The 16794-nt window shown below is 36.6% G+C and overlaps 2 pseudogenes; one reads left to right on the top strand and one right to left on the bottom strand.

Moving 5' to 3' along the window:
• Positions 1–601: 601 nt before the first annotated feature.
• On the top strand, positions 602–7358 carry LOC120156732 (annotated as a pseudogene).
• A 748-nt stretch (positions 7359–8106) lies between these two features.
• LOC120156621 lies at positions 8107–16764 on the bottom strand (annotated as a pseudogene).
• Between the last annotated feature and the right edge of the window lie 30 nt (positions 16765–16794).

Genomic DNA, 16794 nt, shown 5'->3' with positions numbered 1-16794 from the left:
AATAATTGGTCAGTAAGTTAAATACCAATGATTATATTAAAAAAAGTATGATCTTATTTACACATTTTTGGTAATAGATTAAGCTTAGAGATGAGATAGGCTGATATATTGTCGAGTTCACATAAAGACTAATTTGATACAATATAAAAGTTGCGAGGACTAAAACTGTTATATATCATCATTTCTATCACATCAACGGTCAAACATAACTGCAAATGGGTGATTTTAGGAAAAAAAATAGTAACTAGTGGTTAAAACAGAAATTTATAAATAAATTAGTGAGTAGATAAATAATTTATCTTTAATTTTAGTTTTGAATATAATACTAGTACTGTATAAAAAAAGAATGTGATAAATAGTTAGGGGCTAATTATTAATTAGTATTTAATAGCAAACACAAATCCCTGAGAAAATAAGCTTACAACTGAGAAAGTCACATAAATATTATACTTTTAATTAGTTTCCCTCCAATCTGGGAAGATAAAAAATTAATTTCCCTCCAAAATGATTTTTTTTTTACAAATAAAGCTAAACCGTCATTAACTTCTTGAAGAAACAGTTTATGTTCTGATTAATTTAATCTATAAAAAATTATATATAATTAATTTCTCGTTTGATTGAAAACCCATTTCTTTAGAATTCCTGACCATTTCCCTTGCATTGTTTAGGGCTTACGGATTTTAAGGACTTTCCTTTTTTTTCCCTGGGGATTTAACCTTCAAAAAGAGAGAAAAAGAACAACAATCATGTCGCAAACAAACTGGGAAGCTGATAAAATGTAAGTTGTCTTCTGTGTGCTTCTGCTGTTTTTTGCCTACTGGGGTTCTTTTATTTGTGTTGAGTTTTAACTTCATTATTTAAGTTTCCATTTTGTTCATCGACCTTTGCTTTTTTATTGTTTTGGGTTGTGGATGAAGTTAGCACAATATAGTGATTTAGGGGTTTGTTCAGAGATAAATGAAAATGTTTTTCTTTTATTTCCCTTTTTAATGCTCCCATTGGTTTATTTTTCCACCTTTATTATTTAGAGTTCCTGCATTATTTAGTAACATATTGTTTTTTGGCTAATGAAGGTTTTTCTTTATATTAGGGTTTGATGTTCTGAATCTAAATTTATTACCTTTTACTGTTTGTTAAAATCTGAGAACTGAAATTTTAATGTTTATTCCTTACGAGCACAGGTTGGATGTGTATATATATGATTACCTGATGAAGAGGAAGTTAAATGCTACTGCGAAGGCATTTCAAGATGAAGGGAAAGTGTCAACTGACCCAGTAGGTATGACATGCTAAAAAAAAAAAAATCTTGCGAAGAAAGATAACTTTGAAAAATAGCATTTGGAACTTAATGATTCTGTTATTTAATGTGCTTTCCAGCTATTGATGCGCTGGTGGTTTCTTATTCGAGTGGTGGTCTGTATTTTGGGACATATTCATCGCAAGGACTAATGAGAAGCATTCAGAAGCTGCTTCTTCCTACATTGAAGTGTGTTGCCCACTTGTCTAGCTCTCTCTGTTCTTGCATATAAATTACTACATTTGTTTGTGGAAAAAGGAACTTCCTGCATGCTGTAACAACGTGGGTTTGTTTTGTAATTGATACTGTTATATCTTCTTCTATGGTATTGTCTTGCTTTTTGTTTGGATTGGAGTCTCAATTTAAGTAAAGAGTCAACACAAGGATGGCCAATTTTAAGGAGCAAATGTGAAATGGATCATATCTTATTAATTTTATTTGAATTCTTTTATTCATGTCAATAGTCATTTTACAATTGCTGTTTTCTCTGAGTTAGTTTAGCAAGTTTGCTTTTTAATTAAATTGTTAAAGAATGGCAGATTCAAATGGTCAAAGCTCGAGAGGTGCAGCAGCAGCAGCAGCAACTGTATCAGAAGCCTCAGCAGATGCAGATGCAGATGCAGCAGCTCTTATTGCAGAGGCAAGCTCAGCAGCACCACCAGCAGCAGCAAAGAGAAGGGACTCAGTTAGCAAATGATGCTGCGAATGGGCTTCTTGGTGAACCTCACATAAAGGAGAGCACTGCAAGTGCAATTGCCGCCACAGGAAAGATGTATAATGAGAATTTTAGGTTTCCACGCCAAAGGGATTCCTTGGATGATACAGCTGTGAAGGTACATTAGCTTGATAAGAATTGATCCCACCCTTTTTCGCCCATTCTTGCATTTTTTTTTACATCAGATAAATTGCAGCAACCAGGTGGTAATATGGGCCAGCTTCTGGATCCTAATCAAGCTTCAATGATGAAAGCAACCTCAATGGTTGGCCAGCCACCTGGGTACTTCTCAATTCTCATGTGGTCTTTTTGTGTTAAAAGGATCATTTATTGTTTTCATTAGTTGCTTTGTCATGTTTGTGCTGTGTAAGAACTGTTAGTGATACATACAGGCATACACTGCATGGTACACCTGGAAATATATCAGGAAGTCTTCAGCAAATGCAAAATCGAGGTCAGCAGATTTCAGTGCCCACCCAGGTAACTTAATTGTTTTTTATCCTTTTTGTATATATTATAAAGTTTGGAACTCGGATTGCAGTTTCTGTTTTGGCCTTAAAATAATATTGGTTGTTTTATATACCGTATGCTGATGCAGGATTCAAGGAGTGAGATCAATTCAATGTTGACTCCAAGAGCTGCTGGTCCTGTTGAATCATTAGTTGGAGTTCATGGTAAAATTCTCACCTCAGGAGAGTTTTTTTAAGGTATAGATTACCGCTTTATTTAACTCATATTTGTACATTTGTACTTAAGGATCAAATCAAGCTGGTGGCAATTTGACACTGAAAGGATGGCCTTTAACGGTAAGTCTTTTGACTTACATTAGTTATGAAATTGGTATTTCCTCCATATTCACAATTTCACTTACTTGCTGCAAACGAACAATATTGAGTTCATTGTATGGTTTTTATTACAAAAATAGGAGCCATGCAATGAATAAAAAACAAGTTCAATTTTGGGGATCTCTATTGAATAAATCATTGTTTGGTTGTGAAAGACAATGGACGTGTTTGCTAAATGTTGGAATATCTTGTGTTAGGGTTCTCTATTGAATAAATCATTTGTTAAGCACTTATGTATCTCATCCTGGATTTTCTGATTTCCTGTTAGGCTGTAACTAATTGCCAGTACTTTGGATAATAAAACATGCTCTAGTTTGCTTCAAGAGAAGTTTGTTGTCTTGGTTGAATGGTTTGTAATGGATATGCGTAAACCCTGATATTGTGTCTTATTGATAACTTATGAAACAACTTTGTCGAATGGACACAGGGAAAAATGATTAATTTATATGTATAATTATAGTCCACGGAGGTAAATCTTGCTATTTCTAAATCCATCTCGTGGAAAGTAAAGTGGAGTAGAACAATTGAGATGCTTTAACTTTTTATCTATGGTTGAAATCCGATTATAATTGTTGATACTGCTGCATAAAATGCGTATCAGATTTGATTTGTGGGGTTGTGTTCAAAATTTTATTCATACGTTACGGTAAACGTAATAAGCTTGCAAGATTTATGTATGGGTTTCCTTGTCTAATAAGTAGCTTACCAATTATAGGGACTAGACCAACTTCGATCTGGGCTTCTCCAGCAGCAGAAAACTTTAATTCAGTCCTCTCAGCCCTTCAGTCAGCTTCAGCTACAGCAACAACTTCTCTTTCAAGCGCAACAAAACTTGTCATCCCAATCAGCAAATGATTTCGAAAGCAGAAAAATGCATATGCTTCTAAACAATCAGATTATGGGTCTTGGGAAGGATGGCCAACTAAATTCTCTCGGTGATGTGGTTCCCAAAGTTGGATCACCCTTGCAAATTGGTTCTCCTGGGCTGTCTCATGGGGATGTCGATATGTCAGTCAAGGTATTTTTGTCTGTACTGCACAAAGTTGACAATTGTTGTTATTCTTGATGCTCTCATTACATTTGAAGCTGTTGTAGGCTTGTAGCTTCCTCACACTTGATAAATGGTGTTAATATTTTGCAGTTACAGCAGCAACAAATGCATCAAAATCATCAACAATCACAACAACTTGCACAAAATCCACTTTCAAGTCAGCAGTCTCAGAATTCAAATCCTCACCTCCAGCGGCAAGATAAAACGGTTGGTACCTGCAGAATGATGCCTGATAGTAGCATATCTAACACCTTTAATGGAAATGACCAGGTTTAACTTTTACTGGGATTGGGCTGTTAATCAAGCTATCAATATGTCATTTTCTATTTTTTTTCCTGTTTTAATGTTTGTAGATTATTCATTCTCCCAAAATATATAAATGTTTTAAAAGATATACGTGATAGGTATGCATTTTGACCTTTGGATTCTTTCTGATCTATCTCATGCTCTGGAATTGGATTACCGTAACCAGCATTTCAAATCAACATCCTGCTATGCCGGCATTTTTAACTTAGTATTACATTTTTTTTATTAAGGCTTCAAAAAATCAAGGTGGCCGAAAGAGGAAGCAGCCAGGGTCATCATCAGGTCCAGTCAATAGCTCAGGAACTGCAAACACCACTGGACCATCTCCAAGCTCACCTTCTACTCACACAGCAGGAGATGCTATATCAATGCCCACTTTGCCCCATAATACTGGTTCCTCCAAGTCTTTGCTTATGTTTGGCTCTGTTGGTTTGGGTTCCCTTACATCAGCTCCTAATCAATTGGTAAAGCTTCTAACCATCTTTTGATTAACATCTTGTCTTGCTTTTGTATTTTCTTCAAAGTTCTTATTTTTCTGCAGTGCTGAAATTTAGATTTTGGCTCTTTTAGTTTCTATGGAAAGTTCCTGGAGCAAATGGCTTGGCAACCTAAGTGTATATATAGTATGCTTATTCTGATTTTGGTATCACCTATAGGAAGCAGGAAATATAGTGTATCTTCTAAGACATTAAAAAGTATATAACATAGACAATATGGTAAAGAGGGAGCTATTTTGGATAGGCTCTTTAACTTAAAGAATCAATGTTAAATAACTTGATTTCAGAAGAGATGCTATCAGTAGTGAAATCATTACAAACTTACAATCTACATGTTTAGTCTTAGCTAATACCGATTTACATATGATATTTTGGGATTTATCATTCCCTAGATTGGATGATTTTTGTGGACTGCTTCTAGTTATTTTGATCGATATTCCATTCTGCTGTGGGGTAACTTGAGATAATAAATCACAGGCTGATATAGACCGTTTTGTCGATGATGGGTCTCTAGATGATAACGTAGAGTCATTCCTGTCTCATGATGATCCAGAGCCTAGAGATGGAGTGGGTTGGTCTGGTGATATCAGCAAAGGTATGGTTAATTTTAATTTTTTTTAATTATTGTGGCATGTCTTCCCCTCATAAATATCAGCAATTTCTTACAATGAGTGAAATGCATAGATATTTAATAATACTGTAATGTCAGGCTTAACATTTATGGAAGTCCAACTTATCCCAGCCAGTACAAGTAAAGTTGATTCTTGTCACTTCTCAGCTGATGGGAAGTTGCTTGCTACTGGTGGCCATGATAAAAAGGTACAGGGTGATTTGATTTTATTCCATACAATCTTTTTATTTTATTTTATTTTGTGGTATGAACTATTTAAACCTTATATTCTGGTTGATAGACAAACTTCAGTGCCATCTGAAGTTTTTAATTTTTCTGTAGAATGAAAGATAAACATGCTTACTTGATGATGCCATTGCACAGGCTGCGCTTTGGTGCACGAAGTCTTTTGCATTAAAGTCAACCCTTGAAGAACATTCTCAATGGATAACTGACGTTCGTTTCAGTTCAAGCATGTCAAGGCTTGCAACCTCTTCAGCTGACAGAACAGTCAGGGTCTGGGATGTTGATAATGTAAGGATTTTCTTTAAATTTTTCATGTGGAGCATTTGTCCATGTGAACTATGCCGGTGAAGATCTCTTCTATATTTCATGATTTATGGATGCATGGTTCTATTTTGCAGCCTGGTTATTCACGTCGTACTTTTATGGGACATTCTACAACTGTTACATCACTTGACTTCCACCCTACCAAAGATGACCTTATCTGCTCATGTGATAATAACGAGATTCGATATTGGAGCGTTAAGAATGGTAGCTGTGCTGGAGTTTTGAAGGTATATAGTGTTATGATCTATTCTCTAGAAATGGCTATGTACAATGTGTATAGATGTTTTACTTTCTTTCGTATGATCTTATTTTTATAACTAATACCTTCCTTTTCCCCCCTTTTATCAGGGTGGTGCATCCCAGATAAGATTTCAGCCTCGTGTTGGAAGGTTTCTTGCAGCTGCTGCTGATAATACGGTATCCCTACTTGACGTAGAAGCCCAAGTTTGCAGGGCCAAGTTACAGGTAAGTTGGGACTTTTCTATTTATTTTCTAATTTCAGTATGGCATTTTGTACCCTACAGTGAAATGAGGTTTTGGTAATTGTTATGGAATCCACCGACACCCTGGCTTTGTTGCATATAGAATAAGAAAACTAATTGATCGTGATGTTGCGTGGTCATGGTTTCTTTGCAATGCGCCTTTGGAGAAGTCTTGACAAGAATGAAACTAGTGTCATGAATGTTGAACGTTTGTATTTGTTCTTTGCCATGAAAGCTTTATAGGAAGACAATTCCACATGCTCTAAAACTTATGCCTCCACGGTGCACAATCATTTGTATTCGAAGGTTTGATTTAAACGTCATGGCATCCTGTATGCTGCCATTCCATTTGGTTCTTTTTTAACCAACCCACTGAGCAAAGTAGAACCCCCCCCTTTTCCGAATCGTATGACTTTGGATATGGAACGACAAATATCTTGTAATTTTTCCGTCAAATATTTCTATCACGTCTCTTTTTTGTTTCAGCTTTCTTTTTCTGGGTTATTATACATGGAGTAGCATCTTTTGCCTGAAATAGTACACACTTGAAGCCTCAATGCTAACTAATCATTTTGATCACACTGTTATTGTAGGGGCATAAAACTGCTGTCCATTCCGTGTGTTGGGATGCTAATGGTGAGTTTTGGCATCGTTGAGTGATGACTTGGTGAGGGTGTGGACTGTTGGATCTGGTGGCAAAGGAGAATGCGTCCATGAACTGAACTGCACTGGCAGTGGCACCAAATTTAAAACGTGTGTTTTCCATCCTTCTTATTCTTCCCTGTTGGTCATCGGCTGTTACGGGACTCTGGAGCTGTGGAACATGATGGAGAACAAAATATTGACCCGACATGCCCACGAAAACCTAGTGTCGGCACTGGCAGCATCAACTGTCACACACATGGTAGCCTCAGCTGGCCATGACAAGTGTGTGAAGCTCTGGAAGTGATCAACTCTCGGCGGCATCTCTATATACGTTAAACCGGTATAGTTCCTTACACTATATATATAAATATATATAACATGGTTTTCTGACATGTCTTTTTGCTACTTTGTTAATGTCAACTGTCTTGAATCAGAAAAAAGGGGGGAGGGGGTTGGATTATTGCCCCAACAAAATGTCATATATAAGCCTAAGAAGCTAAAGCTTTGAGATTTATTCATGTATTTTGTGGAGGCTAATGGTGTTTGTTGGATGTAGAAGAACCACAGTTTAAAAACTAGACTGGGAAGAAGCGAGATTAAGGTGGAGAGGGTACAGGGTTAACACTAAACCTCATTGGATTAACTTTAAATTTATTACTTTCAGTTTGTTTTATCACCTCTATGATTTTACTAAATGATACGTTCTGCTTTTAGAAAGCTGCGGATATATATATATATATTGTGTTTTTTTTTTCCATCGAAATATAAAAGATGAGTTAATTTTGGTTCAATTGGTCACCATCACCCTTCTGTGTTAGTTTGTCTTATTTAGCCATCATATGACATACATACATACAAAAAGAAAATAAAGAAAAATAATGGCTAAAAGTGGTAATAAATAAATGAAAAAAGATATAGGATAAAGAGGAGACGAATTTTATGTTTTAAAACAGTAAATATCATTTTACCCCTCTTATTGTATGAAATTGTCATTTTACTTGTAATATAGTAAGCTAAAATGCAAGTGTACAATTTACTCGATAACCATGCTGAAAAATACAGTAGCTATTATTGTTCTACTACACTTGAACCAAAAATCAAACCTCCCACTTAGTCCGATTGACATCTATACTGATCTAGAGCTTAAAACATGTAATATATACCTACTTTATTTTTCTTATTTTACACTACAACCATTTTTATATAAAAAAATTACTATATATTTCCTATACAGATTCATGTTCATAAGGAAATTGATCTGCACGAGATGAGGCATGAACATGCACATCTCCCTTGGTTCCCACCAAATCAAAATCTTGTCATCTCCTTTGGAAATTGAAGGCTTTTATCGCAAAACCGAATATCACGGCGAAAAAGATGACAAAGAAGCCTACCATAACAGCTGTTACTCCCAAGAAATCATGTCGATACCCGAACGCTGCCTTGAGTAACACTCGCATAGGCATCGAGTCAACTCCGTTCGATAGCTTGACCATCTTGTCGTCATCGCCGTATTGCGAAATCACGAGGCCATATAAACTCCAGGCTATGGGGTTTGCCCAGTAATACCATCTCCACCATATGGGGATTCTCTGGAAAATTAGACAACATTTGTTTACTCATGAAACTAAGCATTGGCGGATTAGGCCACAATTTGAAGAGACAAGAAAACGACTGGACTTATACATTACCTTGTGGGGAATCATAAAGCCAGAGAAAAGGTTCCAAAGCATGTAAAACGGAGCAGCGATTATGGCCGCCACATTGTGATTTGGTGTGACAGCTGTCGTCATCATTCCGTAAAAGGTGAAATATAGCAAAGTTGTGTACATGAAGAAAAGTACCAAAGAAATTTCAAAGCATTCCAATCAAACGAGGCCATGGAGTAGAAAATTGAACAGTAAATTACTGATTGTGCAAACACGTACGGGAGCTCAATGGCAACCTGTAAAAAAACAGCAGAATGAATCAAGGCTGATTTCTAAAGATTAAAACGCCCACAGTTACGGCTGAAAATCGGAGCTCACCTGAGCGAATGCAAAGGCTAGGCCTGAATACATTCCGGCAGCTCTTTCTCGGTATGAAACAAATCTCTCGATAGAAACAACAGGCTGAACCGCAGTTGCATTTGTGATACCAATGAAAAGGACTGCAGCATACATGGACCCCATGGCATTGAATAAATCTTGCTGGCTCTCCCTGTAAGTGCATCAAATTGAAACAATAGACTATAAGTAAAGATGGGATAACCAAAATGGAAGATGACTTTTAAGGCACGGAAGACAACAATCCATGAACAGATCAGAAATGTATGAAACGAAAGTGATTTGTTCATCATTTCCAAACGAAAACCGGATTTTGCTACAACTTGCATCATTCTAATAGTAAAGTCATGAACTGTCAATAATATGCTTCTATGCACTGCCCAGTTAGAACCTTAATCATGCTTTATATCAGTGAGCTTCTTTGGAAATGTATTAAAAAATAGCAAATAACAGATCATTCAAAATAAAGTACAATAAGGATTGAGGGGAAGCAGAAAACATATGAACCAAAGCTAAGAATTATAAACAAAATCCCTTGAAAACATAAACACAAAGCTATATAAATGGTATAGAAAAGGATGCAGAGTAGAAAACCTTTTCGAACCGAATTTCCAGCATATTGTTCCAAGCATCAGCGAGATGACAACAGTATAGAAGAATTTAACTGCTGTATATTGGGGGTTTCGCCAATAAGATAGATTTTGCTTCCAAAGACATGTTAAGAACTGTGCATAAAAGGACTGGGAATACTTGGATGGAAAGTTTAATTCTTTAGTATTGCTACTTGGCTTGATTAGGTTTTCAACCAACTCCCGGTTGCGCCTGAAACAGAGTAGTACAATGAAATTAGATGAATTTTTTGAAAAGATGGTTAGAACTAAAACACTAAATGAATAACCATAAGAACCAGCTGAAATTCCAAAATAAGTATCCCTTACTGAAATAGATTTGATCGTCGATAAATTTCTGCAAAGTCCACCCCCAAACGATTTTCTTCAGCTGATGAAGTAACCTCAAGCATCCAAGCTGCAGGATTATAGCCAGGTCGGATCTTAGGCACTCCTTCAACTGCCTAGAAAACAAAATTATAGAGTCAACATGAGTGACACCAACTTCCATTTTTTTTCAGAGGCCAAGTTCATAGTTCAATAAACATTTAAATATTTACGGGATGAACAATCACAATCCGACCTCAAAATACTTTACGAGTTCACAAGACTTGGGGCCAAGTGGACCAGCATATATGAGCTCTCCTCCGCGCTTCATAAACAAAAGCTGCAATCATAAATTAAATAAGAAGCTGAATTAGGAAGGGCTCAAAATGATTATATTATGGTGAAGTACAAAATAACTTGTCTCTTGATTTGCCTGTTTGGCACGGAATAATTTTAAAGAGAAAAAGACCTCGTCAAAGGATTCAAAGATATCTATGCTGGGCTGATGGATAGTGCACACGATTGTTCGTCCAGTATTCACAATGTTTCTGACAGTCCTCATTACGATGGCAGCAGATCTAGCATCCAATCCTGATGTAGGCTCATCCATGAAGACTACAGAAGGGTTGGCAACCAGTTCAACAGCAATAGTGAGTCTCTTTCGTTGTTCAGTGGACAAGCCATCCACTCCTGGCAGGCCAATCAATGCCCCACTCAATGGAGTAAGCTCCACAAGTTCCATCACCTCCTCAACAAATGCCTGAAAATTAACCCCTATGATAGATTAAGCTGCCAAACATAATTAAAAAGACAAAAGAAAAAGAAAGGTCTTTTATATTACCCTTTGTGTCTCGGCATCAACATCCGATGGTAACCGAAGCCAAGCAGAGAAAAGAAGCGATTCCAGAACAGTCAAACAAGGAGAGTGAATATCATTCTGCTCACAGTAACCTGAAATTCTTGCAAAAGTTTCTTGCCTTTTGGGATAACCAGAGATATGTATGCTCCCTTCGATGACCCCTCCGGTTTTTCGACCAGCTAAAACATCCATGAGTGTAGTTTTACCAGCACCACTGACACCAACCAAAGCTGTAAGCACACCGGGTCTAAATGCACCAGTAATATTGACCAACAACTGCAATCTGTCTTCTGTTATCCCTTGTTGCTTCAGTTCCTGAAAAGATGCATAGATAAGAAGTTATTTGATCAATGCATCTCCAAAAAAAAATAGAAAAGGGGAAAAGGTCAATATACCATACCACAGGGATATCTACAAAGTAATTTATATTGCTGAAAGACATAGAAAGTTGATGAAATGGGAGAACCATGCCTCTCTGCTTGAAATATGTTCCTGCCCAGCAGTTGAATAGAAAACGTAAATACGTGATTGCATGCTAATACGAATTAAAAAAGATATAAAGACGGAAAATGTCTTATTTACCATTTAGTGAGGCTGAATTCTGCAAATAATATTTCAGTTCAGTAACAACGTTCTCACCCTTCCTTCTCCTGTCTCTCTCTTGCAGCTCTTCCTTAGAGAAAACAGCCTGTTGCTTTCCCAGAGCTGTAGTAAATGGAAAGTTATAAATTAATTATATTTAGACCAGATATATTAAATGTTTTTCTAAGAAAGGAAGTTTAGGATCGATAAATTTTTTAATATAACAAGATAGCTTACGGTTAAGGTTAGCCAGAAAGAATGTGAACAGGAGATTCAAGAAAGCTGTGTATCCCAGCAAAGCACCAACACCTATCCAATACCAGTAGTTCTCTGGAAAATAACTTCGTGCTTTCAACAATGCCTCACCCAATGATAAGTTAGTATAGTTTCCAGCTCTCTACAAGCAAGGAAATTTAGTCAGCGGGTTTCAAGTTTCACCCTAGAACCAATAATGCTGCAACTGTAAATTAACAACTTTTCTGTTGCTTATATCCAAAGTCGATCTACTTAAATATAAATTCCGGAATCATCTCACAGTCAGAGACCTTGTTTCAAACATGACAGAACCCGGAGAACAAAGAAACAAGTATTAAGATAGCGAGCTTTATTTTAGCAAAATAAATCCATTTTCACGAGCTTAGGTAGGCATGGTCATGACACCAATTAAACACTTCTAAAAACAAATGGAAAGTACACCTCGAGCTCACCCACTAATCATAGCAATAGAAGTTCAGACTCAGCATGCGAATGCTACCTATCAAGTATCAAACGTTGTTCAACAGTTATTGCTGCTGATTCTTCTCCCGACATCATTAATATTGCAACAAATGATAAAGAAGCAAATGCAAAAATAAATATTTTATAATATTACCTTATGCCAGGAATGTCCAAGGAATTCATTGACAGAAGCTGCATTCTGAGCATACATCAAAGGAGAAACCCAATAACCCCAGATCCACCACCTAGGTATTTGATCTGTCAGATTGAACAAGAATAAATATCATATAGCATCAGCAATTATTATATACACACACATCAAACATGGCAAACATGCCAGTCTAATTACCTCTTGAAATGATATAGCCTCCAAGAGCCATGACCACCAACATAGCAAAAGATCCAAACGTGTTGGCAACTATCATATTTCTTCCCAAGGATCCCATCACACGGAAAAGAGCTATAGACATCTGGTGCAGACAGAAATACAACAAGAATTGTCGAAGAAATCTGCATTGTTTAGAATTAAAATGACAATTGACTCTCTAAACTGCCATGATACAAGCCAAAATTTATTTGAAAGCAATATTACCTGGTTATATCAGGATCATAACCAATCACATAGTATGTAATTGCCACCCAGAAACCAGACTCATAGAGTGATGTTGGAATACTTAGCAGCCAGGAAGGGAGTGTATAAGCCCAGCTTGGATAGAAATGCAAATCCCTATGCTTGTAAAGAACAGGAAGTTTTGCCACCAACATTGAAACCTCCGTAAATCCATTAAAAAGAATAATAACCATGGAAAAGTACAGTGCTCCTAGATACAATCCTCCATCATCAATTGTGTTATGGTGCAGTGCCGTCCGCATGAAAACACTCATTGTGATTAAGGCAACAATAAAAAGCTGGGGTAGAGAAGACAATGTTAGCAAATCAGTTTCAGTCTGAGTGGAAATTAAGCTTTAAAATTAGTTGGTATGACACAGAGAACAAATTGATCTAATGGATCAATAGAAATGCGCTTGTATGTTGGGGGATAAAGATACAGATTTACCTGAATAAATTTGAAAATATATAAATGAATTCCGTTTCATCAGTAGCAACTGCCAGTCAAAGCTGGTCTTAAGAAGTTCACTCCTGTTCACGCCATAACGAGAAGTTGACAGTGCCGCAGGATGGTTATAACGCCTGTCAAATGGAATGCTCAGTTCCTCCTGCAAGTTCTTCCCAGTTTGGTAGGATCGGAAAGCTTCGGCAATTTTCCTGGTGGAATGTAACGATAAGGGCGGAATGGAACAGACCAATACTGCTCTTGATCCTTCTTCGACAAAACCTGTGTGCAGAAAACTTGAGCAAATACAATACAATTTCTTAGATATGTTCACAAAGCTATAGCCTCCAACCTCTTGCAAGAAGTCTGCCACATTCTTTCTCTCCGGAGATTTAAATCCCAAAAATGAGAAGAAATCAAGGGCTGCATCACGAGGCCCCTGGTATAAAATCTGGCCCTCACATAAAAGTATAACATCATCAAACAACTCATAAGTTTCGGGAGCTGGCTGAAGAAGAGAAATTACAGTAGTCCCATCCAGAGCACGAGTTGAGTGTCTCAGATATTTAATAATTTGATAAGTAGTAGAACTATCAAGCCCATTTGATATTTCATCCATGAACAACACTCTAGCTGGCCCAACTAATAATTCACCTGAAATAACAGTTATGATAAATCGGCATAAATGAAAAACAGAGAGATTCTTAGTAAGCAAGAAGAAAAGAGGTACAAAGAAAAAAACCTGTTGTGAGCCGCTTTTTCTGCCCCCCTGATATACCTTTAAGCATTTCATCGCCCACCAATGTGTCAGAACATAAGTCCAATCCTAAAATCTTTGTAAGATGAATTTTAATTCTTCAGAAAAACCATTAACAAAGAACATAAAGCTTGTTAAATTGCCAATTGCAAGAAAATCATGCCACTTGAGGTATTAAAAGACACATAATGGGACATGCATCTTGCAGTGATCAGCATCTAGAGAATACCTTCATGATGTATTCTACCACGAGGCTTGTTTCTTTCCCCACCAAAGCTAGTGACTAGAAACAAGAAAGACCATTAAAAACTCTCAGCATCCTGAACTAATAAAATGATAACATAACAACCCAAGTGATATTGGCAACTCATGGCACTTACCTTCATAAAGATATCGAGATCTTCATCAGGTTTTATCCCAGCATTCTTTTCCCTTCTTACAAGTTCCAAAAGCATATCTTTTGCAGGTATGCGTAAGTAAGCAACGAAGAATTGTGAATTATGGGCATAAAGATGATTTCTCAATGCTTACCGTATTTAAATCCAACTCCCTGACACCTTCCAGCAAATTCAAGTGTTTCCCTCACTGTCATTTCAGCCACATGCCGGTCCTGTTGACTGACGTAAGCAGATGTCCTCGGAGGAACAAATTCCTTTAGTCCATGTCCATTATAAGTAATTTTGCCAGACATCTACAAAGTAATAAACTATAATGAATAACAAGAAAGGAATAGCAAAGGGAAATATTTGTAGAGAACAAAACTCCACGGTGGAAGGTAAGGTGCAAATATAGTTCAATAGTATCACCATTTACGTCCAGTTAATTGGGATTGACATCATGCTAAAAGGAATTTTAGCTCCAAGCTTGCCTAATGATCCTACTCTTGATTCTTAATGTTAATTAACAAAACATATATGCAATTCCGATACATACATAGGACCATTAAGACCATCTTCATCTTATTTCACACGTTACCGTACTACTACTATCCTATCAATTCTTAACAATGTAAACCATAGAAAATGCAAATGTCTTCTGGTTTTTGCCTTTATTTCCCCCATTTTCAGGTCTAGGACTCCAATATGGGACAAAATAATTGGCAGTTACGATAGCTACCATAGAACCTTCCAAGTATCCGGATACCTGCAAATGAGATCCAAGGCGTCCAGCCAGAGCCAACAAAAACGTGGTCTTTCCCGAGCTTGGAGGACCCAATAGTAGCGTTAATCTGCATTTTTTAAAGTAATAACCGATGTAGCACTTTAACATAATTAAAACCCATTTCGAAAAATAGGAAATAGAACTCGTTTAAACATACCTTGAAGGCCTAATAATCCCGCTACATCCATCTAATATAGTCAACTTGCTTCTCCTTCCTTGATATAAACGCAACTGTCTCAAAAATGCCTGAAAACAACATTTTAATATTAGCACGCCATTAAGAAAATAGCATTATATATGCTTTTAAAAAGGGATTAATTGTTACCTCAGCCATGTTAAAAATAAAATTGGGAATGGTTGGTAATGCTCTGCCCCCAACATGGACAAAAGATTCAACAGTCAGATTTTGGAACTGAACTTCAATCTTCGGGAATTCCAAATGCACTCTGCAACACCACAAACCAGAGCAAATTTTAAACAACAATGAAGACCATTCCAGGGGAGAGAAAAAAATAAAAACAACCTCAACCAAGAACATCAAAATAAAATGCTGAAATTGTTACCAGAAGAAATCTAAATTTTAGCTTTTTTTCTCATCTCCAAAAAAAATTCTAAGAATCAAAAAGTTTCTTTACTAATACAAACATGATAAATAAAGTTTACTTGACTAATGCAAATAATAGCACTGTAGAATTGCAGAATTTATAAATATAATATATACACTCATTATCATTTACAGAAAATTAAATAAAATAAGGCGACTGGTTTCAAATTTGAATGAAATTCGTCGGATAAGAAAACAAACTCTTGCTTCTAATCATCGGAAACTGTCAGTACTATACGTTAATTATTTCAGTTAATAGATATTTCCATAGATTGGCTTAGCTTACCAGTTAAATCGAACGGTCAAGCTAACGTCAGATTTTTTTTTTCAAAAAAAAAACGCAAAAGTCCAGAAATCTTGATTTTCTACTCTTGTCAATATTCTATCATCAAAACACAGAAAAAATGCACTTTGTTCTTTCTGTTTAAGTTAACAAAAACATTAAATGACATATAAAAAAGAATTAATAAGAGAAAGCAAATAATCATTACGCGTCGAATCGTTTCCTCATGCGATCAAAGAACCGTTCAGGATCATCATCAACAGCATTAACGAGCCGTTCGAGTAAAAGCTTCTGGTCGGTCATCTCGAGCTCGCTCACATCCACTTCTTTGGAGTCACCGACTATGTTCTTGAATATCCCCCTTCGAACTCTCGAGTACGTCGGTAGCCTCTCCAGTGCCGCCCACCTCAACGCCTCCTCCTCATCATCATCCTCCCTGAACGACGCCGACCTGGAGAACACGTTCTCCGCCGCGTTCCACATTGCTTCCGATCAAAGATCTAAAAACACCAAAAAAGAAAGAAGAAAAAAAAAACGAGAGTTGAATCTGAGGTTTAGAAATGTGGCGGAGCTTTAATGTATGCAAAAGAAAGAGTGCTTATATTGGTCTCATGGATGGGTAGTTGAGCTTTGCCTTTATGGCGGCTTTGTTTTTCTTTTCTTTCTCTCTCTCTCTCTCTCTCTGTTTTACTACATTTTCTTTAATTTCTTCTGTTTTGAATCTGTTTTCAGCTAAACATGTAGCTCATTTCGCTGTTTAATCTTTTTTATTTATTTT

Source organism: Hibiscus syriacus, unplaced genomic scaffold (genome assembly GCF_006381635.1).
Source record: "Hibiscus syriacus cultivar Baekdansim isolate YM2019G1 unplaced genomic scaffold, ASM638163v2 tig00111234_pilon, whole genome shotgun sequence".
NCBI classification, from domain to species: domain Eukaryota; kingdom Viridiplantae; phylum Streptophyta; class Magnoliopsida; order Malvales; family Malvaceae; genus Hibiscus; species Hibiscus syriacus.
Note: the sequence above shows the minus strand (reverse complement) of the source record. Positions and strands in the feature narration are given on the sequence as shown.